The 25,974-nt window shown below is 35.6% G+C and overlaps 1 protein-coding gene and 1 pseudogene across 1 annotated transcript in view; both read right to left on the bottom strand.

The window, feature by feature from the left end:
- DACH2 (dachshund family transcription factor 2) overlaps positions 1 to 25,974 on the bottom strand; it is a 638,130-nt gene that overhangs the window by 285,588 nt on the left and 326,568 nt on the right. The gene's annotated exons all lie outside the window — the stretch shown is intronic.
- LOC132418407 (ubiquitin carboxyl-terminal hydrolase 10-like) lies at positions 8,075 to 10,523 on the bottom strand (annotated as a pseudogene).

Raw genomic sequence — 25,974 nt, forward strand, 5'->3', positions numbered from 1 at the left:
GATACAAACAGATGGAGAGATATACCATGTTCTTCCACTGGAAGAATCAACACTGTGAAAATGACTATACTACCCAGGGCAATCTACAGATTCAATGCAATCCCTATCAAACTACAAATGACATTTTCCACAGAACTAGAACAAAAAATTTCACAATGTGTATGGAAACACAAAAGACCCCAAATAGCCAAAGTAATCTTGAGAAAGAAAAATGGAACTGGAGGAATAGGTTCCCTGGCTTCAGACTATACTACAAAGCTACATTAACCAAGACAGTATGATCCTGGCACAGAAACAGAAATATAGATCACTGGAAAAGTATAGAAAACTCAGAGACAAACCCACACATGGATGATCACCTTAAATTTGACAAAGGAGGCAAGAATATACAATGGAGAAAAGACAGCCTCTTCAACAAGTGGTGCTGGGAAAACTGGACAGCTACATGTGAAAGAATGAAATTAGAACACTTCCTGGCACCATACACAAAAATGTACTCAAAATGGATTAAAGGCCTAAATGTAAGGCCAGACACTGTAAAACTCTTAGAGGAAAACATACCCAGAACACTTTGTGACATAAATCACAGCAAGATCCTTTTTGACCCCTCCTAGAGAAATGGAAATAAAAACAAAAATAAATAAATGGTACGTAATGAGACCTAAAATCTTTGCACAGTAAAGGAAACCATAAACAAGACGAAAATACAGCTCTCGGAATTGGAAAAAAAATATTTGCAAATAAAGCAACTGACAAAGGATTAATCTCCAAAATATACAAGCAGCTCATGCAGCTCAATATCAATAAAAACCCAACCCAAACCAAACATAGGCAGAAGACCTAAATAGACATTTCTCCAAAGAAGATATACATATTGCCATCAAACAGATGAGAGGATGCTCAACAACACTAATCATTAGAGAAATGCAAATCAAAACTACAATGCGGTATCACCTCACACAATTCAGAATTGCTATCATCAAAAAATCTACAAACAATAAATGTTGGAGAGGGTGTGGAGAAAAAGGAACCCTCTTGCACTCTTAGTCGGAATGTAAATTGATACAGCCACCATGGAGAACAGTATGGAGGTTCCTTAAAAAACTAAAAATAGAACTACAATTTGACCTAGCAATTCCACTACTGGGTATATACCCTGAGATAACAATAATTCAAAAAGAGACAGGTACCACAGTGTTCATTGCAGCACTGTTTACAATAACGAGGACATGAAAACAACCTAAATGTCCATAGACAAGTGAATGGATAAAGAAGATGTGACACATATATACAATGGAATATTACTCAGCCATAAAAAGAAACGAAATTGAATTATTTGTTGTTAGGTGGATGTACCTATAGTCTGTCATATAGAGTGAAGTTGGTCAGAAAGAGAGAAATAAATTCCGTATGTTAACACATGTATATATGGAATCCAAAAAAAAAAAAGTTTCTGACAAATCTAGGCACCGGACAGAAATAAAGACACAGATGTAGAGAATGCACTTGAGTACACAGGGAAGACCAAGTGTATGCTGGGATGAAGTGAGAGAGTAGCATTGACATATATACACTACCAAATGTAAAATAGATAGCTAGTGGGAAGCAGCTACATAGCTCAGGGAGATCATCTTTGTGCTTTGTGACCACCTAGAGGGGTGTGATAGGGAGTGTGGGAGGGAGACTCAAGAGGGAGTGTATATGGGGATATCTCTCTCTCTCTCTCTCTCTCTCTCTCTCTCTCTCTCTCTCTCTCTCTCTATATATATATATATATATATATATATATATATATATATACATACATATAGCTGATTCACTCTCTTATACAGCAGCAAGTAACACAACATTATAAAGCAATTATACCCCAATAAAGATGTAAAAAGAACACAAAATATGAGTTGGGAGAGTAAAAAATGTAGATCTTTTATAATGTGTTTGAACTTAAAAGAGTACCAATTTAAAACAAGTGGATATAATTATGTGTCAACATATATGGACTCCATGGCAACCACAAATCAGGAACACACAATGGATACACAAAAACAGAAATAAATGAACTCAAGCATACCATTAAGGAAAATCATCAAGCCACAGGAAAGAAACAAAAATAAGAATTAAACAAGGAAGAACTACAAAATGAACCCTAATGCAAGTAATAAAATGGCAATAAGGCATACCTATCAATAATTACTTTAAATTTCAGTGGCCTAAATGCATCAATCAAAAGACATAGGGTGGCTGATTGGATAAAAGAAAACACCAGGACAATCTCTATGCTGCCTACAAGAGAAGCAGTTCAGAATAAAGACACACACAGACTGAAAGTGATGCGATGGAAAATGATATTTCATGCAAATGGAAATGACTAGGAAGTGGAGTTAGCAATACTCATTTCAGACAAAATAGACTTTAACCCAAAGAAATATAGTGAAAGACAAAGAAGGGCATTATACCATGATAAGGAGATTAGTACAAGAAGAGAATATCACAATTGTTAACACATATGTACCCAATACAGGAGCACCTAAATATACAAAGTAAATACTAAGAGACATTAAAGGATAAACTGACAATAGTACAATAATATTAGGGGACTTTAACACCTCACTTCCATCAGTGGACAGATCATCCACACAGAAGATCAATATGGCCACAGTGACCTTAAATGACACTATAGACTAGTTGGACTTAATAGAGAGCTACAGTACATTCTATCCAAACACAGCAGAATACATATTCTTTTCCAGTACACATGGACCATTCTCCAGTATAGATCACATGCTAGACCATAAAACAAGCCTCAACGAATTTAATAGGACAGAAATTATATCAAGCATATTTTCTGAGCACAAAAGGATGAAACTGGAAAACACCTGCATAAAGAAAAATGAAAAAACCAACAAACACATGGATACTGAACAACATGCTAGTTAAAAACCAATGGGTCAATGAAGAAATCAAAGAAGAAATTAGAAAATACCAGGAGACAAATGAAAATGGAAACACAACATTCCTAAATCTCTGGGATGCAGCAAAAGCTCTTCTAAGAGGGAAATTTATAGCAATACAGGCTTTAATCAAGAAAGAGGAAAAATCTCAGATAAAGAACCTAACCTACCACCTGAAAGAATTAGAAAAATTATGACAAAGAAAGATCAAAGTCATCAGAAGGAAAGAAATAATCAAGATCATAGAGGAGTTAAATAAAATAGAGAGTAAATAATAGAAAAGAGCAATGAAACCAAAAGGCAGTTTTTTGAAAAGATAATCAAAATAGATTAAACCTTTACCCAGGTTCACCAGGAAGAAATGAGAGAACCCAAATTAACAAAATAAGAAATAAAAGAGGAAAAATAATTAACAATACCACAGAGATACAAAAAATCACAAGTGAATACTATGAACAGTTATATGGCAGCAAATTGGACAACTTAGAAAAAATGGAAAAATTCTAGAAACATACAACATGCCAAGACTGAATCACGAGAAAACAGACAATTTGAACAGTCAAATTACTAGTAGTGAAATTGAATTTTTAATAAAAAATACTCCTAACAAACAAAAGTCATGACTGGACAGCTTCACAGGGGAATTCTACCAAATATAGAAAGGAGAGATAATATCTTTCTCAAATTATTCCAAAAAATTTAAGAGGATGAAACACTCCTAAATTCATTATATGAAGCTACCATTACCCTGATACTAAAACAAACAAAAACACTACAATAAAAGAGAACTACAAGCCAATATCTTTGATTAATATAGAGGCAAAAATTATTAACAAAATATTTGCAAACTGAATTCAACAACATATAAAAATGGTCACAAAACATGATCCATGTTGGATTTATTCATGGGACTCAAGGATGTTTCAACGTTCACAAATCAATCAATGTGACACAGTAACAAAAGGAAGGATAAAAATCACATTAGCAGATGCAGAAAATGCATTTGACAAAATTCAACATCCATTCATGATACAAACTCTCATCAAGGTGGTTATACAGGGAACGTATCTCAACACAATAAAGGCCATTTATGAAAACTCACAGCTAACATCATTGTCAATGGTGAAAAGCTGAAATCCTTTCCTCCATATTCAGAAACAAGACAAGGTGAGAAGTAGTATTCTCACCACTTCTTTTTAACATAGTATTGGAAGTCCTAGCTACAGCAATCAGACAAGAAAAAGAAATAAAAGGCATCCAAATTGGACGTGAAGAAGTAAAACTGTTATTATTTGAAGATGGCAGTATACTATACGTAGAAAACAATGAAGTCTCCACCGTAAAACACTAGAATTAATAAATAAATTCAGTGGACTTGCAGGATACAAGATTAATATACAGAAATCTGTGGCTTTTCTATACACTAATAATGAACTATCAGGAAGAGAGAATGTAAAAAAAAAAATCCCATTTAAAATCACATCTAAAAGAATAAAATATCTATGAATAAACTTAACCAAATAGGTGAAAGGCCTATACTCTGAAAACTATAAAATACTGATGAAAGAATTCGAGGATGATACAAAGAAATGGAAAGGTATCCTATGCTATTACTTTGGAAGAATTAATATTTTTAAAATGGCCCTACTACCCAAAGCAACCTACAGATTTAACGAAGTCCCTGCCAAAATACCCATGATATTTTTCACAGAACTAGAACAAATAATCCTAAATTTCATATGGAACCACAAAAGACCATGAATTTACCAAAATAATCTTGAGAAAAAGAACAAAGCTGGAGGTATCACCCGCCCTGACTTCGGACTATACTACAAAGCTACAGTAATCAAAAAAGCATGGTACTGGCACAAAAATACACACAAAGATCAATGGAACAGGATAGGAAGCCCAGAAATAAACCATGCACTTATGGTCAATTCATATATGACAAAGGAGCTAAGGAAATAAAATGGAGAAAACACAGTCACTTCAACAAGTGGTGCTGAGAAAACTGGACAGCTACATGTAAAACAATGATATTAGAACATTTACTCACATCAAACACAAAAATAAACTCAAAATTGATTAAAGACCTAAATGTAAGACCTGAAACTATAAAATTCCTAGAAGAAAACATAGGAGGAACAGTCTTTGAAATAAATTGGAGAAATATTTTTTTGGATCTGTCCCCTAAGGCAAAAGAAATAAAAGCAAAAATAAACAAAGGAGACCTAGTTAAAATTAAAAGCTTTTACACAGCAAAGGGAACCATCAACAAAATGAAAAAACCTATGGGACAGGAGAAAATATTTACAAATAATATGTCCAACAAGTTTTAATATCCAAAATACATAAACAGTTCATACAACTTAATACATTTTATTATATATTTATTAGTTTTTTTTCATATTTCTTAAACCAATATTTGTCTCAACAGAAAGCCAGGAAACTTTTCTGTAATATCTAATACTTTCCTCAGATTTCAGGGATGAAAAGTATGTGGTGTATTTATATCCATTGATATGGTTTTCAAAACTACGCTGAGAATGCTATCTTTTCATTTTCTCATTAAGGTATACTTTTTAAAAAATTATTTGTTTTATATATTGGCTGCATTGGGTCCTCATTGCTGCATGCAGGCTTTCTCTAGTTGTGGATAGCAGGGGCTACTCTGTTGCGGTGTGTGGGCTTCTCAGAGCACAGGCTCAGTAGTTGTGGCACACGGGCTTAGGTGCTCCATGGCATGTGGGATCTTCCTGGACCAGGGATCAAACCCCTGCTCCCTGCATTGCCAGGCAGATTCTTAACCACTGCACCACCTGGGAAGTCCCTCATTAAGGTATACTTTCATCTATCAATCTATAATTACCATTTTATAAATATGATTCAAGTCATAAATTACTTTCTTCTTTTTCTAGATAAAGAAAACTACAATTCCAAACTAGGAAAATGACAAATTTTAAACTGCAAAAAATAAACTTTTAAAATGAGGATAAACTTTTTTTTTAACCAACTTTGTGATTTTTTTATTGATGGACGACAACTTTAGACTCTAGGTATCACTAGCTGTGTAGAATTAGAGATGTAGCATCGTAGAGGAGCAGGCAGCAGAATTAAACAGCAGACATAGGGCAATGTCAATCTTCATTATTTTGCCCATTTTTCATTATGTGTACACAGAAGCGTGAATGCAATTTGAAATCTCTTAATGGCAATAAAGTTACAATCACTCATCTATATTGCTAACATCTTAGCTCCAATATTTCACTTGCAATGTGCACATAAGCAGCTTCTCATCACACAATTGTTAGTCAATTTTTTCCTATTAGGAAACAGCAACTTAATTTTTGTGTTTATTTATCTTTTGAAGTAAAAACTATTTCTTCTCAGATAATAGCTCATTTTTATCATTTATCAAAAAATTAAATTGTGGGGGAGGAAAGTGTGATGTATTAAAAAATTTACTTTTTAAGGAAAGATAAAATTCATTTCAACAAATTTAAAAGTGTTGTTACTGGTGCAGGATCTATTCTACTGTACAGTTAGATGGAGAATCGGCATTATTTCAGAAATATGTGTTTTTTTCCCGTACAATTTCTTTTTTTTTTTATCTTTACTGGAGTACAATTGCTTTACAATGGTGTGTTAGTTTCTGCTTTATAACAAAGTGAATCAGTTATACATATACATATGTTCCCATATCTCTTCCCTCTTGCGACTCCCTCCCTCCTACCCTCCCTATCCCACCCCTCCAGGTGGTCACAAAGCACCAAGTTGATCTCCCTGTGCTATGCAGCTGCTTCCCACTATCTATTTTACGTTTGGTAGTGTATATATGTCCATGTCACTCTCTCACTTTGTCACAGCTTACCCTCCCCCCCCCCATATCAAGTCCATTCTCTAGTAGGTCTGTGTCTTTATCCCGGTCGTACCCCTAGGTTCTTCATGACTTTTTTTTTTCTTAGATTCCATATATATGTGTTAGCATATGGTATTTGTCTTTCTCTTTCTGACTTACTTCTCTCTGTATGACAGACGCTAGGTCCATCCACCTCATTACAAATAACTCAATTTCATTTCTTTTTATGGCTGAGTAATATCCCGTTGTATATATGTGCCACATCTTCTTTATTCACTCATCTGTCAGTGGACACTTAGATTGCTTTCATGTTCTGGCTATTGTAAATAGTGCTGCAATGAACACTGTGGTACATGTCTCTTTTTGAATTATGGTTTTCTCAGGGTATATGCCCAGTAGTTGGATTGCTGGGTCATATGGTAGTTCTATTTTTAGTTTTTTAAGGAACCTCCATACTGTTCTCCATAGTGGCTGTATCAATTTACATTCCCACCAAGAGTGCAAGAGGGTTCCCTTTTCTCCACACCCGCTCCAGCATTTATTGTTTGTAGATGTTTAATGATGGTGATTTTGACCACTGTGAGCTGATACCTCTTTGTGGTTTTGATTTGCATTTCTCTAATGATTAGTGATGTTGAGCATCCTTTCATATGTGAACTCAAAATGGATTAAAGACCTAAATGTAAGGCCAGACACTGTGAAACTCTTAGAGGAAAATATAAGCAGAACACTCTATGACATAAATCACAGCAAGATCCTTTTGGACCCACCTCCTAGAGAAATGGAAATAAAAAGAAAAATAAACAAATGAGACCTAATGAAACTTCAAAGCTTTTGCACAGCAAAGGAAAGCATAAACAAGACGAAAAGACAACCCTCAGAATGGGAAAAAATATTTGCAAATGAAGCAACTGACAAAGGATTAATCTCCAATATATACAAGCAGCTCATGTAGCTCTATATTAAAAAAACAACCCAGTCCAAAACTGGGTGGAAGACCTAAATAGACATTTCTCCAAAGAAGATATACAGATCGTGTATTTTGTTAAGTCAAGTGACAATCTATTTCAATCAAATGATTTTGATTTGGAAATTAGAAGTTAACATAAACTATGTTGTGCACAAACTCCAAGGTGTCTCCTTTCATTCTAGCCCATTTTTGCAACATGGAGAAAGAGTTTCTCTCTAAAGAGTCACTGAAGATAGGAGGGAAGTCGGTGAGACTTGGTGCTCAATAAGCAGTGTTGGGCACAGACAGTGACAGCTACAGCAGGTCCACATGGCAGTAATACAAGAAGTAGGCTGTGCACTCAGTAGTGGGCTTCAACACTTGGTATTGGTTAATCACCTTGACCATCTGGTCGTTGATGTGCAGCCAGCCGTTCAGACCAATCTGGAAGACATCCATGTTGTAGTGGCCACCAGTGTTGCTGCTGCTGTGGTGGTAGACCACTGCAAATAGCCTATAGGCTCTGTGACATTTAAAATTCTTATTTTTTAACCCCTGGGGAAAGCAGTTCTTTATTAATTTCCAAGTCTACAGGATATCCAATATTTTTTATAAGCTTCTGACTTCCACCAGTCTTCTCATAAAGAAACCATTTCAGGTACAACACGTGAAAAAGAGGGAGTTTTTCCAGAGTAACTCTTCAACTGATCTCAACCTCTTGTTTGTTTTTCGTGGTATAACCCTGGACAGATTCTCTTGTCACCAAGCTTTCCAATGCATCCTGGATGGTGCATATCTTGTCCAACTGGATATCCAGCTGCAACGTGAAGAACGGCTGCAGGGTGGCAGACACTTCTGAACTCTGCTGGTAAACCACAGACCTGATGTGTTCACCAAAAATGCCAGTGATTGGGGTCTGGGCAAAATCCGCCTGGTGAATGAACAAGGTCTTATTTCAGGGGCCAACTTGCTCCCATTAGTCCTCATTTCATTTGCCTGGTTCTTCCTGCTTGTCTTTGTTCACTGAGTGGCTTTTGGGTCCATTGGAAATAGTAAGTTTTTCATTATTTGCTGAGAGAAGTTTCTTTAGGTTCAGCATTTCCTCATAAAATCCATTTAGAATGAAGCCTAAGTACTCCTCAGCATCTTTTTGGTGACCCTTTTCAGAAAGGCTCGACTTGATAACTGTCAGGAGTCTATAAGTATACGTTGGTTCAAAGGCAGCTCCAAGGCGGATATCCCTCATGATCCCCAAGAGCTTGTCTGGGTTTTGGAGGCACTGGCATATTAGTAAACTTATTCATTAGCCGAACAAAGCTATCTATCATGGGTGTGGATATACAAGGCCTCTGCACTTTTGAATGCAGAGGAATGAACTTCATCAGGTGATACATCAGAGGGCAAGCAACCAATGCCTGGAGTGTAGCATTAATGTAGCCCCAGTTTCCTTTATTGATCAGCCCGCGGGGTTGCAATGAAACTGGTTTATGAATCAAGGTTACGTTCTCCAGTAACTCTGCAATCTTTATGGCTACAGGATCCTCTGAAACTGGAACCAGCCCTTCCTTGACTTCAGCCTGCTTTTCAGAGACCAGGGTAGAAGTGGTGGGAGGGGAATACTTAGTTTCCATGGAAACCACAGACAAGGAGGGAGAGGGGAGGGGAGGGGGTAGGAGGAAGAGGGCTTAGAATCCTGAAAAAAGACTGGCCCACGATTTTGCAGGCCAACTGGTGGGAGCAGGGCCTACCACAGAGGTCCGGGCATCTGCAGGAGGGGAGGTGCTCTTAGCTTTCTCAGGGTCCATGTCCGAGCTTGCACAGTGTGCAACTCCACCCTGTTGGCAGCTGTGCCCTCAACCAAGGATTCAAGTATTTGTGCATTGGCACCTCCAAGGTTCTCAGTAGTATCAGTCCCAACATAAGGCTGAGCCACAGCTGTCCTCAAAAGGTTGTCCATGGCAGCCTCTGTGTGGTAGCAAGATTATTCAATGTCAGCCCCATGGCAGGCAGCCCTCATGCTGCCCCTGCAGTCCTGGCCCTGCTGATGAAGGCTCTAGGAAAGAACCACTAGGCACAGCATCACTGCTGAAGTCCGTGGCATCCTGGGGGCTGCCACAAGTTCTGGGTGTCCCTGACAGGGACACATCACCCATCAACTTTGCATCCTCTGCGCTTACACTGTTCTGGACTCTGGGATTGACATGGCCATTGACCAGGGCTTCTGTGGAAGTATACACTCGCTGCCATCTTTCAAGTAACTCTACCCAGGTGGACTTTTTTTGTTTTTGTTTTCTTTTTACGCTCCCTTTGTCCAAGACCACCCAAGATGCCATCATTTTCTAAAACTTCCACCTCCACGTTAGTGCTGCCATCCAGAGCAAGGGCAGAGCCTGGGTACTGGTAGTTGGTGGAGCTACAGTTCACTTCTGTATCTATGTCATCAGGGATCTTTTGGAAAGCTGTGCAAATAAGGATAAATTCAGGGGCCTAAGGATTCAATGTGCTTGAAATACTGTATGTAGTTGGGAGTTCTTGGCAAAGTGTCAGTGGGTTCAGTTACTTCATTAACACCAAATTCAATTCTCTAATAGTCTTCTCCATTAGGTAGTTCATCAGCAGCTTGTGCACCAGACAGAACTGCTCCACTACATAGATGATGCTCAACGGAAGAGCAAGGAGTCACAAAGAACTAATGGAATTCATCAGAGCTAAAATCTCCAAAAATATACTGTGGGTTGCGGAGGGCCATGGAGGCCTGTTTCAATGAGCCTCGGTGCTCGACTGACTCCTCACGCTGCTTCCCTTCTAAATCAAATTTTTATTTGTATATATTCTCACTAAATTGTTATAGAACAAAAGAAACATTTGCATGCAATAAGTGTTTATGGAATAAATAAAGAGGGGGAAGAGGATGGAAAATCATTAAAGGAAGACAAGTGGAAATCAAGGATGTTCACAAGGGAGTAGAGTTCTATAATTTTATAGACACAAAAGAACTAAGGTACATTTTATTCCACCCATTCATTTTGAAATAAGCACCGAGTCTCTAGATGTTAACATTTCCCTTTTTTCAATGCATCCTCTATATTAAATACTTGTTCAAAAGACAAAAGTATAATTCTGTCCTTGAGACTGAAAACAACAACAACAAAAACAACAGCAGCAGCAGCAGCACACTCTCCCATGGAAATAAGCTCTTTTCCATTTGAAAGAACTTAATATTATGATCCTCAATAATGAAAGGAATCTGCATTGTATATTGCAGTAAAAATAACAAACCTGTAATGAAGATCTTCAACCAGAAATCACGGAAACTGGACAGTTTACTGTCTGCTCTTAATTTTTTTAGTCAGGATTTTTATTTTAATTGAGAAAGGAAGTCTGTATGCCTGGGTTTCTATTGGCCTCAATCATAATTTCCAACTGTATCTATTCACAGATGACTACATATTGTCCTCTATATGAATAGAAGGAAAGATGTCTGCTGTCCCTTGACATACTATTCATTACAGTGAAAAATAAATAAGAACTATTTCATCTTCAGAGTATTTTTCTATGACATTAAAATTGAAACAATATTAAAGTCACATTACAGATCTTTATTACATTAAAAACCTGTAATAGAAGATATACAGTAATAACACATTTTTGCTTTACTCTAATGCAGTAATAATGGTGTCAAGTTAAATAAAAATATTCACTAAAATAAACATTTGAGTTACAAACTTAAGAGTTTGCAAATATTACTAGAAGCAAATGAAATAAATTTCAAGGTCTTAAATTGTGAAGGAAAGGCTGTGAGTTTAATTGTACTCCATAGTAGTATGAATTTCCTCTTTCCCTTAGGACTGTAAGGGGAAATCAGTAAATTGATGGATAATCCAAATCAAAGTTCATCAAAACTCAGGGCCTTTGTTACATGTACAGCAAGGACTACTAAAATCATATACCATAATTTACCTGTGTGATTAGTGGTACAGAAATTGTGTACCTGGCCATACAGGGAAAGGTCAAAATACATGCTGTAACAAAGTTGGTGGTGCTTCTAGGTAAAACAGGTAAACACATACCACCCTTTCTCTCTCACACAACACAGTGATACCTAGACAGAATGCATGATGTAGCTTTTTGAGAATTCTGAATAGTATATTAGCAGGAGGATAGAGTAAGAACATCAGAATTCAAAGTACTACTGATCTGGTAGTAGGATTGCACAATTTCCCCTCCAGTATCTTCTAGCTTGAACTCAACATAGCCTGAAACATATATATGGGCACTGGTGCAGACAGAGCGGGAAATAGGAGAAGCCCTCTGCCTCTGGCTTAAGGAGCAGGAAAGGGAAGTCCTACCATTCAGAGATACTGGAAATCCTTGATTTTTTCTTTTGTTTTTTGTTTCTTTGTTTTCCTTTCTCCAATCCCTCATGTCCTAGCTCTCATATTGTAGTGTGGAACCAAGAGTACAGGAAGTTCCCCTTCTGATCAGAGGAGATCTGGTACCAAGAACTTGGGACCAAGCCCATTGATTTTTTTTTATTTCTGACTCCCCACCACAAGAAAATGAACACAGGCACAGGAATGGAAGTGCCCAATAAGGTGAAGTAACCAAGTCTCAAATATCTGTCCAAAGGTCTGAAAAGAGGAGACCCAAAGAACTTGAAATCACAGGAGAAGTCAAGAAGAGAGAGGTACTCAAGACACTGAGCCTATAAAATAGTTTATGAAATCCTGGTATCAAGTCTGAACTGTGTGTGCATGGGGATCTGATCTTATTCTGCATACCAAAGACTTTGAGAAATAAACTAAATGAAACTACTGCCAAGCACCAGAATGCCCTAGGTAATGCACACAAATGATAGATTTGAAAATCACTGCACAGACTTTTAACAACAATTACATTGAAAGCACAACACACACAGTGTGGATGAGAAGTTGTGGCCTGAACATAAAAAGGTTGTTTCCTTGATAAAACAAAATATCAACATTCTGCATAGGCTTTAAATAAGTCTTAAAATCTAACATAATATTCAAAATATATAGAATAAATTCTAAAGTTATTAGATACACAAGAACAAGGAAAGACTGAGCTTGCATGGAAGAAATAATCAATAAGAGATGAATTCTAGAACAGTGATGTTAGGAGCTCTGCAGAACTGCTCCCAGGGGAAAAACATAATTGATAAGAATTATTTGAAACCAAAAATTTTAAGTCTGTTAGAAATAGCCCCAATTAAATACAGCAAAAGGAGAAACATTTATCCCCCCCAAAATATATAAAATCCCAATAAGAACAGCAAAAGTCAGTGACACTTGAGTCAGGAAACCCTCTCTCCCTCCCCTCTGCTTCAATTCAGCAGGACAGGAGCTGCACTATGAGCAGGTGTGACCAAAAACCCAGGGTCGTCTCTTCCCCCAGATCCCAGTTAAGGGCTATGATATCTCTGAGGATGGAAAGACATTTTTCAACCTCCTCAGTTCCATGTTACAAAAGCTCTATTACATTCTGAGTGTTCTAGGTCTCTCTTCCTCCACCTAGACACAATTTACAAGGCAGAAGCTCTAACAAGGTGCAGCAGAACAGAAACAGTGCAGCCCAGATCACTTTTGTCCTAGCTCATTCAAAGGACGAAGGTTCTATCTTGGGAAAGGCAAGCGAAGAAGAGCAGAAGTTACTGCCATGTGAAGCAGGGGTGTCATTCTGAGAGAAGTGAGCTCCTCCCTGTACCCAAATCCAGAGAAATGGTGCACAATTGTTAACTGGAGAGACAGAGGTGGGCCATAATAACAGAAAACTAAGAAGCTCTTCCCAAGGGAACTGACTTTATTTGGTAGAGTTTTGGAAAGTTCAAACTTCATGGTGTTGTTGAATACAATGGATATTTTAGATGTAAGCAATAAAGAGGAGGCTAATAACTCCATGAGAACAACCAGTTAAACCACAGGCCAGCTAGCTGACAAGAGAAAACCAGGGAAAGAAACAAGTAAGAAGATCCCTCCTGGGGTCAGAACAAACCTCAAAGAATAGCTTATAAAATCAACCCCTGCAAAGTAGCCAGAATATAATTGGGTCAGACTATATGTAGTATTTATACCCCCAATGCATTGTCAAAAATAAGAGAAAAATTAGCTGGTTATGACTCAGGGCTAAGGGCTGAATGAGATATCAACAGAGGCAAACAGCTTGACAGAGATATCAGAGAAAGTGACAGTCAAAGAGAACCATGATAAAACCTTGTCATCCCACTTACAATAACAGATAGAACAACTAGGTAGTAGGTCAACAAGGAAATACAAGATTTGAACAATACTACAAAGCAAGTAGACCTAAATGACATCTATAGAATACTACACCCAAAACCAGCAGAAAACATTCTCCTGAAGTACATAGAACATTCTACAGGATAGACCATATGCTAGGCAGTAAAACAAACATCAGTAAATTTAAAAGAATTGAAAACATGCAAGTTTTATTTTCTGAACACAGTAGAATTAAATTAGAAATAAATAAAATGAAGGAGACTTCCCTGGTGGTGCAGTGGTTAAGAACCTGCCTGCCAATGCAGGGGACATGGGTTCGAGCCCTGGTCTGGGAAGATCCCACATGCCACGGAGCAACAAAGCCCATGTGTCACAACTACTGGGCCCGTGTGCTACAACTACTGAAGCCCACGCACCTAGAGCCCATGCTCCACAACAAGAGAAGCCACCACAGTAAGAAGCCCCTGCACTGCAACGTAGAGTAGCCCCCACTTGCTGCAGCTAGAGAAAGCCCGTGCCCAGCAACGAAAACCCAACACAGCCAGAAAGAAAGAAAGAAAGAAAGAAAGAAAGAAAGAAAGAAAGAAAGAAAGAAAGAAAGAAAGGAAGGAAGGAAGGAAGGAAGGAAGGAAGGAAGAAAGAAAGAAAGAAGGAAATTTTTAAATAAATTAATTAAATAAATAAATAAAATGAAGATGTTTGGGGAATTCACAAATATGAGGTAACTAAAAAACATGTTCCTCAGTTACCAATGGTTGAAACACAAGATCACAAGGGAAATTAGAAAGTCGTTTGAGATGAATGAAATGAAGACACAACATACCAAAACTTATTGAATGTAGCTAAAAAAGTACTTAAAGGGAAATTTGTAGATGTAAATGACTATATTAAATATGAAGATGGAAATACACTTCATGTTCATGGATTAGAAGACTTAATATTGTTAAGATGGCAATACACCCCAAAGCAATCTATAGATTCAATGCAACCCCTATCAATATGACAACAGCTCTTTTTTTTTTCTGCAGAAATGGAAAATACAATCCTAAAATTCATATGGAATTGCAAAGGGCTCCAAATAGAAAAAAAACAATCTTGAAAACAATAACAAAGTTGAAGAACTCAAACTTACCAATTTCAAAACTTACTACAGCATTGTAGTAATCAAGACAGTGTGGTACTTCCTTAAGAATAAATACCTAGATCAATGGAATAGAATTGAGAATCCAGAAATAACCCCCACATCTATGATCACAAGGGTGAAGAGACCATTCAGTGGGGAAAGAATAGTATGTTCAACAAATGATGCTAGTACAACAGGAGCTAACTCTAAAACTTTTAGAAGAAATTATAAAGGTAAACCTTGATGATCTTGGATTTGCCAACAGTTTCATAGATATGACACTGAAAGCACAAGGAACAAAAGGAAAATCTACATAAATTGGAATTTACTAAGTTAAACATTTTTGTGTATCAAACACTATCAAAAGAGTGGAAAGACAACCCACTGAAAAGGAGAAAATATTTACAAATCATATATCTGATATGATTCTAGTATCCAGAATATGTAAATATTCTTACAACCAAAAAGCAGACAAACAAATAATGGGCAAAGGAGCTGAGTAGACATTTCTCCAAAAAAGATATACTAACAGCCAAATAGGACATGAAGATACTCAATGTCATTAGTCATTAGTGAAATGCAACTCAAAACCACAAAGAGGTACCACTACACACCCATGAGGATGACCATATGGAAAAAAAAAGAGTAAGTATTGGGGAGGATGTGGAGAAATTAGAACACATATACATTGCTGGTAGGATTGTAAGATGGTGCAATCACTGTGGAAAAAAGTTTGGTGGTTCTTGGAAAAGTTAAACATAGAATTACCATCTGAGCAAGGAATTCCACTCCTAGGTCTATACCATAATTGAAAACAGGTCTTAAAGCAAAAACCTGTACACTAATGTTCAGAACAACACTATTCACAGTAGTGAAAAGATGGAAATAACCCAAATGTCCATCAACTGATAAATGGATAAACAAAATGTGGTATATCTATAAAAATAATAAAAAATAGAAAATAATAGACATAGAAAATAATAACTATTGATACATGCTACACCATAGATGAACCTTGAAAACATTATGCTAGTGAAAGAAGCCAGATGCAAACGGCCACATATTGTATGATTCTTTTCACATAAAATATCCAGTACAGGCAAATCCACAGAGAAAGAAAACAGAATAGTGGCTGCCAGGGGCTGGGAGAGGGAGTATGAAAAGTGACTGCTTAATGAGTAAGGTATCACTTTGGGATGATGAAAAAATTCTGGAGCAACATAGTGTTTGTACAATGCTGTGGCTGTACATAATGTTCCTGAATTGTACACTTTATAATGGTTAAAATGGTAAAATTTTTTTGCCTTTAAAAAATTATTTTCATTTACTTGGATCCCTCAAAAGCTTTAATTAAAATATTAATTTTGTTAACCCAATGTAGACCCATCCCTACATCCACAAATTCACCAAATTAGAAAAGAATGGCTAGGTCCCATGATTGAGCATAAACACTGCAATGGTATTAACCCAAGTTTTTAGTAGGCTTTTTCTCGCCTTCATACACTAATTTTCTACTTCTGGGTTTATGGTATTATGATAAGTGTGCTGCTTTTTATAATCTTAACTTGTACTTAGCAGTAGATATATATAAATTATAAATTCAAATAAAAATAGAAAAGTTGAATCTTTGAGGTAGAGAATAAAAGGGAACATGGACAGTTCCTCCTTCTAAACTTTATGTTATGTGTATTTTTCCACACAAAAAGTCTCAAAACAACAACCTTCTACCTTATGAAACCAGAAATAAAAGGAGAGAACACTCAACCCAAAGCAAGTAAAAGAAAGAAAATGGTAAAGTTTATAGTGGAAATAAGTGAAATAGAGAATAGAAATCAATAAATAAACTCAAGGAAACCAGAAGTTGTTTCTTTGAAAGATCAACAAAATTGACAAACTGTTAGATAGACAGACAAAAAGAGAGAGAAGATTCAATTGACTTAAATCAGAAATAAAAAAGAAGACATTACTAAAGACCTTACAGAAATAAAAAAGATTATAAGCCTAGGTGCAATGGACAAAATCCTAGAAACAGAAACAAACTATCAAAATTGACTCAAGAAGAAATAGAAAATGTGAGTAAATTGAATGCCAAAATCAAAGATATCACAAGAAAACTATAAAACAATTTATCCTATGAATCTACATGCAAAAATCCTCAACGAAATACTAGCAAACAAAATTCAGCTACATATAAAAAGCAATATACACCATGGCCAATTGAGATTTATCTGAATAATTCAAGAATGGCTTAACATAGAAAATCAATTAATGTAATATACCATATTAATAGAATAAAGGGTCCAAACCATATTATCATATCAATAGAAGCAAAAAAATTTGACAAAATACAACACTCTTTCTTAGTAAAAAACTACTCCACAACTGGGAATAAAGGGAACTTCACCTGATAAAGGGCATATACAAAATCTCACAGAACATCATAATTAATGCTTTGCCCCCTAATATCATGAAAAAGAAAAGGATGCCTGCTATTGCCACCTCTGTTGAAAAGTGTACTGGAGGTTCAAGTTATAGGAATTAGTGAAGTAAATAAAATAAAAAGCTATGAGATTGGAAAGGAAGACATAAAACTATCTCTACTCATGTATCACATGATATTGTATATAGAAAATCTTAAGGAATTCAATTTTAAAAGCTATTGAATTAATAAAGTAGATCAACAAGGTTGTAGAATACAAAATCATTATATAAAATAATTGTATTTCTATAAACACCTAAAAATAACACAATGAAATTGAAATGACTATTAATTTACAATAATATCAAAAGAAATACAATATTTAGGAATAAATTTAACAAAAGAAGTGAAAAATGAATACTCTGAAAATTAAAACACAACTCATTAATTAAAAGGCAAATAGCCCAATTAAAAAATAGGCAAAAGGATCTGAATCAACCCTTCTCTAATGAATTATATACAAATAGCCAATAAACACATGAAAATATGTTTAGTATCAGTATCCATCAGGGGAATGTAAGTTAAAACCATAATGAAAGATGTTGAATATACAGACTTACAGCTTACTAGAACAGAGGCCTAGAAAAAGAATTTTACTATTAGAGCCAATACCAAGGCAGAAAACTTAAACTGTAATTGCCAAAGGCTCAAAGTAGACAAGCTTGAGAGTTAAAAATGCCAGGGAGGGCCAGTCTTAGAGGGTCCCCCATAATTTTAGGTGTTTTACCTCCAGGAGATCTACCAGGTCCTCATAGTGAAGATCAGAGAAAAATCCCCTAGTACTTTTGGCTAGAAGAGGGGGAATGTAGCCATTTTTAAATACACCCAGAGCATTCTGTTCTTCTAATGAAAAATGACCTCAGGGAGACTATATTACCAGAGCCCAACTGACTGGAGTTTTACTGGAAACTAACTGACTTGGAGAAGGGAAAAATCTAACTCTAGATACCTCTGACAGATCTCCATGTCTAGACAATATTTAAGAAGTAGGCTCTAGGGAAACCCATGGTCCACAGGAGACAAAAACAAGGAAAATAGAGACAATTTTAGCTTCTTACACCTACAGAGATAGCAAACATTAAACACAGGCTAGCAACCAGACCAGATAAAAATAAAACCTCACACTAAAAGGCCTATTTATCTAAATTCCTTTATCCAGTACATCTTGTCCAGCTTGCAACAAAACATCACAAGAGGGCTTCCCTGGTGGTGCAGTGGTTGAGAGTCTGCCTGCTGATGCAGGGGACATGGGTTCATGCCCCGGTATGGGAGGATCCCACATGATGCGGAGCGGCTGGGCCCGTGAGCCATAGCTGCTGAGCCTGCATGTCCGGAGCCTGTGCTCTGCAATGGGAGAGGCCACAGCAGTGAGAGGCCTGCGTAATACAAGAAAAAAATAAAATCACAAGACACAATAAAAGACAAAACAAAACCAAAAACAAACAAACAAAAAACAGTTTAAACAGACAGAGCAAACATCAGAACCAGACTCAGATATGGCAGAGATTTAACAATTATCAGACTGAGAATTAAAAATAACCATGATTCATATGCTAAGGATACTAATAGACAAAGTAGACAACATGCAACAAAAGGTGAACTGATGTTGGCAAAGAGATGGGAACTCAAGAAACATGCAAAATGAAATGCTAGAAAGTTTTTAAAAACTGTAACAAAATGATGTATGCCTTTGATATGATCATCTATAGACTGGAAACAAACAAGAAAGAATAAGTGAACATGAAGAAAGGTCAATATGGACTTTGAAAACTTAAAATCAAAGAGAAAAAAGAATGAAGAAGATGGAACAAAATATCAAAGAACTGTGGGAAAACTACAAGTGTTGTAACATATGTTTCATGGAAATATCAGAAAGAGAAGAAAGAAAGACAGAGAGAGAAGACATATTTAAAGTAATAATGAAATTATTATTGTAGACACCAAATTATAGATCCAGGGAGCTCAGAAAACAAGAAGTACTATATATATATATATATATATATATATATATATATATATATATATGTGTGTGTGTGTGTGTGTGTGTGTGTGTGTGTGTGTGTGTGTGTGTGTGTGTGTATACACACACACACACAGAGTTGACCTTTGAAGAACATGGGTTTGAACTGCACAGGTACACTTATATGTGGACTTTTTTCAATAAATACTGCAGTACTACATGATCTGTTGTTGGTTGAATCCATTGATGCAGAAACAGGGATACAGAAAGCTGACTATAAAGTTTTATCCATATTTTCAACTATGTGTGGGGAGTCATACCCATAACCCCCACGCTGTTCAAGGGTCAACTGTATGTATAACTATAACTAGGCATATCTTATTCAAACTAGAGAAAATCAAAAACAAATAGAAAATCATAAATTAAAGAAGTAGGTGGATAAAACCATACTTATAGAGGAGCAAGGACAAGAGTTATATAGGCTTTTTCTCCAAGAACCAGCAAGCAAGAAGACAGTGAAGTGTAATTTTTAAAGTGTTGAAAGAAAAGAAAAACACCAACCAATAATTCTTTACTCCATGGCATTATCCTTCAAAAGTAAAGGAGAAATAAAGATTTGTTAGACAAACAAAAATTGAGGGGATTTTTTACTAGTAGACTAGCCATGCAGAAAATGTTAAAAGAAGTTCTTCAGAAAGAAGGAGAATGGTATATATCTAAAATCTGGAACTATATAAAGAAAGGAAGAGCATTAGACAAGGAATAAATGAAGGTAAAATGAAATCTTTTATTTTCTTCATTTTTAATTGATTTAGCAGTTAGCAGTATGTTCAAAATAGTAATACCAATGATGCACTTGGCAACTTATAACATACGGATAGGCAAAAATGAATGATGGCAATATTGTAAGGGAGAGAAGAGAGGAATTGGGAATATTCTGTTATAAGGTAATTGCACTAACTGTAAAATTTTGGATGTAGTATTATTTGAGAATGGACTTGAATTAGTCATAAATGTATATTGCAAACTCTAGGGCAACCACAAAAAATAGCAAAATAAGAATATAATTGGAATGCTAAAAAAGAAGATAAAATGGATTCATGTACAATGCTCAGTTAAAATCAGAGGCAGAAAAAGAGTAGGAATCAAAAGCAGACACAAAAAACAAGGACAGTGAATAGAAAAAAGCTACAAAAAAAGAAAAAAGCTACAAATACAATAGGTATTAATCCCACTATATCAATAATCACTTTAAATGTCAATGGTCTAAATATACCAATTAAAAGGCAGAGACTATCAGAGTGTATTAAAAACACCTAATTATATGTTATTCATAAGAAACCAACTTTAAATTTAAAGACACATATAGCTTTAATATAAAGGGATGGAAAAAGACATATCACGCTAATACCAATCAAAAGAAAGCCAAAGTTTTCTTAATTTCAGACAAAACAGACTTCAGAGCAAGGAAAATTCTTAGGAATAAAGAAGGCACTGCATGATGATAAAGGGGTCAATTCTCCATGAAAGTCTTAATTCTTAAGGTGAATGTGTCTAAAAACAAAGCATCAACATACATGACACAAAAGCTAATAGAACTTCAAGTAGAAAAAAACTAATCCATTCTTATAGTTGGAGATTTCAACACCCATCTATCAGTAATTGACAGATCCAGCAGGCAGAAAATCAGTAAGGACAGAGTTGAACTGAATAGCACCATCAATCAACTAGATCTAGTTTACATTTACAAATTCTTCATTCAACAACAGAAGAATACACATTCTTCTCAAATTACTTTGAACATTCTCCAAGACTGACCACATTCTGGTCCATAAAACATGCTGTTACAAATTTAAAGGACTAAAAATCATACAAAGTATGCTCTCAGATCCCAATGAAAATACACTAGAAATTATAATAGAAAGATACTTGGAAAGCAGCCGCATATAGACATTAAATAGCATATTTTTACATAACACGTGGATCAAAAAGAATTTCAAGATAAATTTAAAGTATTTTGAACTGAATGAAAATGAAAATACAATTTATCAAAATCTGTGAAGTGTGATGACTGCAGGACTTAGAGGGAAATCTATGAAATTGTATTAGTAATTACAAAAGAGAAAGACATAAAATGAATTATTCAAGCTTTCATCTTAGGAAACTAAAAAAAGGAAAATCAAATTAAATCCAAAGAAAGCAGAATAAAAGTAATAATAAAATTACAGCAAAAATCAGTGAAATTGAAAACAGAAAATCAATGAAACCAAAACCCGATTATTGGGAAAGGTCTATTAAATTTATGAAACTTCTAACCTGCCTAACTAAGAAAAAAATGAGATAATTAAATTACTAATATCATAAATGAAAGAGAGGCCATTATTACTGATCCTATAAACATTAAAAACTAATAAAGAAATATTGAAAATTACTATGTTTGCAAATTTGATAACATAAGTGAAATGGAAAACTTCCTAGAAAGACACAAATTACTGAAAGCAAAAAAAGTGAAAATAAACAAATGGGACTACATCAAGCTTAAAAGGTTTTCCACAGCAAAGATAACCATCAACTAAATGAAAAGGCAATCTACTGAATGGGAGAAGCTATTTGCCAATGATATATTTGATATGGGGTTAATAACAAAAATAAATAGAAAACACACAACTAAATATCAAAAATAAAAACATTAAAAAACAGGATTTTAAAATGGGCAAAGGACCCAAATAGACATTTCTCTGAAGAAGACATACAAATGGCCAACAGACACATGAAAAGATGCTCAACATCACTAATCATTAAAGAAACACAAATCAAAACCATGAGCTATCACTTCACACCTGTCAGAATAGCTATTGTCAAAAATACAACAAATAATAAGTTGGCAAGGATGTATAGAAAAGGGAACCTTCGTGAACCATCAGTGGGAATGTAAATTCGTGCAGCCACTATGGAAAACAGTATGGACATTCTTCAAAAAATTAAAAATAGGTCTTCCTACAAGGCAGCAATACCACTTCTGGGTATTTACCCAAAGAAAACAGAAACACTTATTTGAAAAAATACATGTACCATTATGTTAATTGCAGCATTATTTACAAGAGCCAAGATATGGAAGCAACCTAAGCTTAGATATGGAAGGTAACCTATGATTAGCAACATAATCAATAGATTAATGGATAAAGAAGATATAGTATATTACTCAATGGAATATTACTCAGCCATAAAATGGAATGAAATCTTGCTATTAGTGACAACACAGGTGGATCTAGTGGGTATTATGCTAAGTGAAATAAGTCAGAAAGAAAAAGACAAAATCTGTATTTCACTCATATGTGGAATCTAAAAAACACAAAACAAATGAACAAATATAACAAAAAGGAACAGACTCATAAATACAGAAAACAGACTGGTGGTTGCCAGAGGGGAGGGAAGTGGAGGGTTGGATGAAATAGGGGAAGGCGATTAAGAGGTACATACTGGAGTTATAAAATAAGTCACAGGGATGTTATATACAACATAAGGAATATAGTCAGTAATACTGGAATAATTTTGTATGGTTACTCGACTTATCATGGTCATCATTTTGTAACGTAGTTAAATGTCAAAACATTATGTTTTACACCTGAACCTAACATAATTTTGTACATCAACTATACTTCAATAAACAAATAGATAGATAATAGGCCAATATCTTTTTAAAAATTTTAATCAATACTTAATAAACTTCAAAATCAGAAAGCACAAGGCCCAATTGTTACACTAGTGAATAAAACCAAACATTTAAAGAAGAAATTACACCAATTCTTTACAATATCTTACAGAAAATAGATGCAGAGGGAATACTTACTAACTCATTCTTTGAGGCCAGCATTACACTGATACCAAATATTTTCTTTTATTAAAAGAAACAAAAACTACAGATGAATATTTCTCATAAACTTAGACACAAATGTCCTTAACAAAATATTAGTAAATTGAGTCCAACAATTTATAAAAAGTTATACACCATAATCAAATGAGATTTCTTGCAGGTATGCAAGTTTGCCTCAGCATATGAGAATTGGTGAATGTAATCTGTCACATCAAGAGGATAAAGTAGAAAAGTCATGTGATTATATAAATATATTCAGAAAAAGCATTTGACAAAATCTAACGCATATTCTTTTTTTTTTTTGTGGTATGCGGGCCTTTCACTGTCGTGGCCTCTCCCATTGTGGAGCACAGTCTCCAGACGCGCAGGCTCAGTGGCCATGGCTCACGGACCTAGCTGCTCCGCGGCATGTGGGATCTTCCCGGACCGGGGCACGAACCCGTGTCCCCTGCATTGGCAGGTGGACTCTCAACCACTGTGCTACCAGGGAAGCCCTAACACATATTCTTGATAGAAACTCTCAATAAGGTAGAAATAGATGGGAACTTCCTCAACTTGATATAGAACATCACAAAAATTCAACAGTTAATATCATAATTAATGGTTGTAAACTAAGTGCTTTTCTGCTGAAATAAAAAATAAGCCAATGAAAACCCGCCCATGGACAGACACCAGCCCCAGGAACACCACAGCCATACAGCATGCCCTGGCAGGACCCAGCACACCCACCAGCAGACAAGCACCAGCCATGGAACCCCCACCCTGACCTCATTCCTGACAATCAGCAGTCAAGCACCAGCTCTGGGACACGTTGGGCCCCTCAGCCAGTGACCCATGGAATTCAGCCCCAACCACCAATGAGCAAACACCAGCTTCAGGACCCCCAGTGCCCTGAAGCCAGTGACCCCAGGCCAAGTTATGCCTACCAGTAAGCTGGCAGTAGCCCCAGCACCACCTGGACCAGGTGACAAAAGAAAATGAAAACACAACAATCCAAAATCTGTGAGATGCAGCAAAAGCAGTTTTAAGAGGGAAGTGTATAATGATACAGGCCTTCTCAAGAAAGAAGAAAAGACCCAAACAACCTAACTTTACACCTAAATGACTAGAAAATGAAGAAAAAACAAAGCCTAAAGTTTGTAGAAAGAAAGAAATCATAAAGACCAGAGCAGAAATAAATGAAATAGACACCAAAAAAAAAAAACCCAGAATAGATTAATGGAACTAAGAGTTGGTTATTTGAAAAGATGAACAGAACTGATAAACCTTTAGCCAGACTCATTAAGAAAAAAGAGAGCTCAAATCAATAAAATCAGAAATGAAAATGAAGTTACAACCAACACCACAGAAATACAAAGGATCAAAAGAGATTACTATAAACAACTATATACCAATAAAATGGACAACCTAGAAGATATGGACAAATTCCTAGAAATGTACAATCTCCCAACACTGAACCAAGAAGAAATATAGGACATGAACAGAACAATTAACAGGAATGAGATTGAATAATAAAATATCTCTCCATGAAAAAAATGTCCAGGACCAGATGGCCTCACAGGTGAATTCTGCCAAACACTTTGAGAAGAGTTAACATCTATCCTTCTCAAACTATTCCAAAAAGTTGCAAAGGAAAGAATGTTTCCAAACTCATTCTACAGGGCCAGAAACATCCTGATACCAAAACCAAACTTATCACAAAAGGAGAAAATTACAGGCCAATATCACTGACAAATATAGATGCAAAATTCCACAAAAAATATTAGCAAATCAAATTCAACAATACACGAAAAGGATTATACAACATGAACAAGTGGGATTTATTGGAGGAATGCAAGAATGGTTCAATATCCACAAATCAATCAATGTGATACACTACATTAACAAAAGGAAGGATAAAAATGATATGGTCACATCAAAAGATGCAGAAAAAGCTTCTGACAAAATTCAATATTCATTTATAATAAAAATGTAGGTATAGAAACAACATACTTTGTCATAATAAAGGCCATATATGATAAGCTCACAGGAAACATCATCTTAACAATGAGAAGCTGAAAGCATTTCCTCCAAGATCAGGAACAAGACAAGGATGTCCACTCTCGCAACTTTTATTCAACATAGTATTGGAAGCCTTAACAATCAAACAAGAAAAATAAATAAAAGGAATCCAAATTGGAAAGGAAGAAGTAAAATCATCATTGTTTGCAGATGACATGATATAATACATAGAAAATCCAAAAGGCACCACCAAAATACTATTAGAGATCATCAATGAATTCAATAAAGTTGTAAGATAAAAAATTAATATACAGAAATTTGTTGCATTTCTATACACTAACAATGAACTATGAGAAAGAGAAATTATGAAAATGATCCCATTTATAATTGCATCAAAAAGAATAAAATATCTAGGAATAAATCAAACTGAAGATGTGCAAAACCTGACATGAGAAAACTATAAGACACGAATGAACAAAATTAAAAATGACACAAACAGATGGAAAGATACACGGTGTTCA

This window comes from Delphinus delphis, chromosome X (assembly GCF_949987515.2).
Source record: "Delphinus delphis chromosome X, mDelDel1.2, whole genome shotgun sequence".
Taxonomy (NCBI): domain Eukaryota; kingdom Metazoa; phylum Chordata; class Mammalia; order Artiodactyla; family Delphinidae; genus Delphinus; species Delphinus delphis.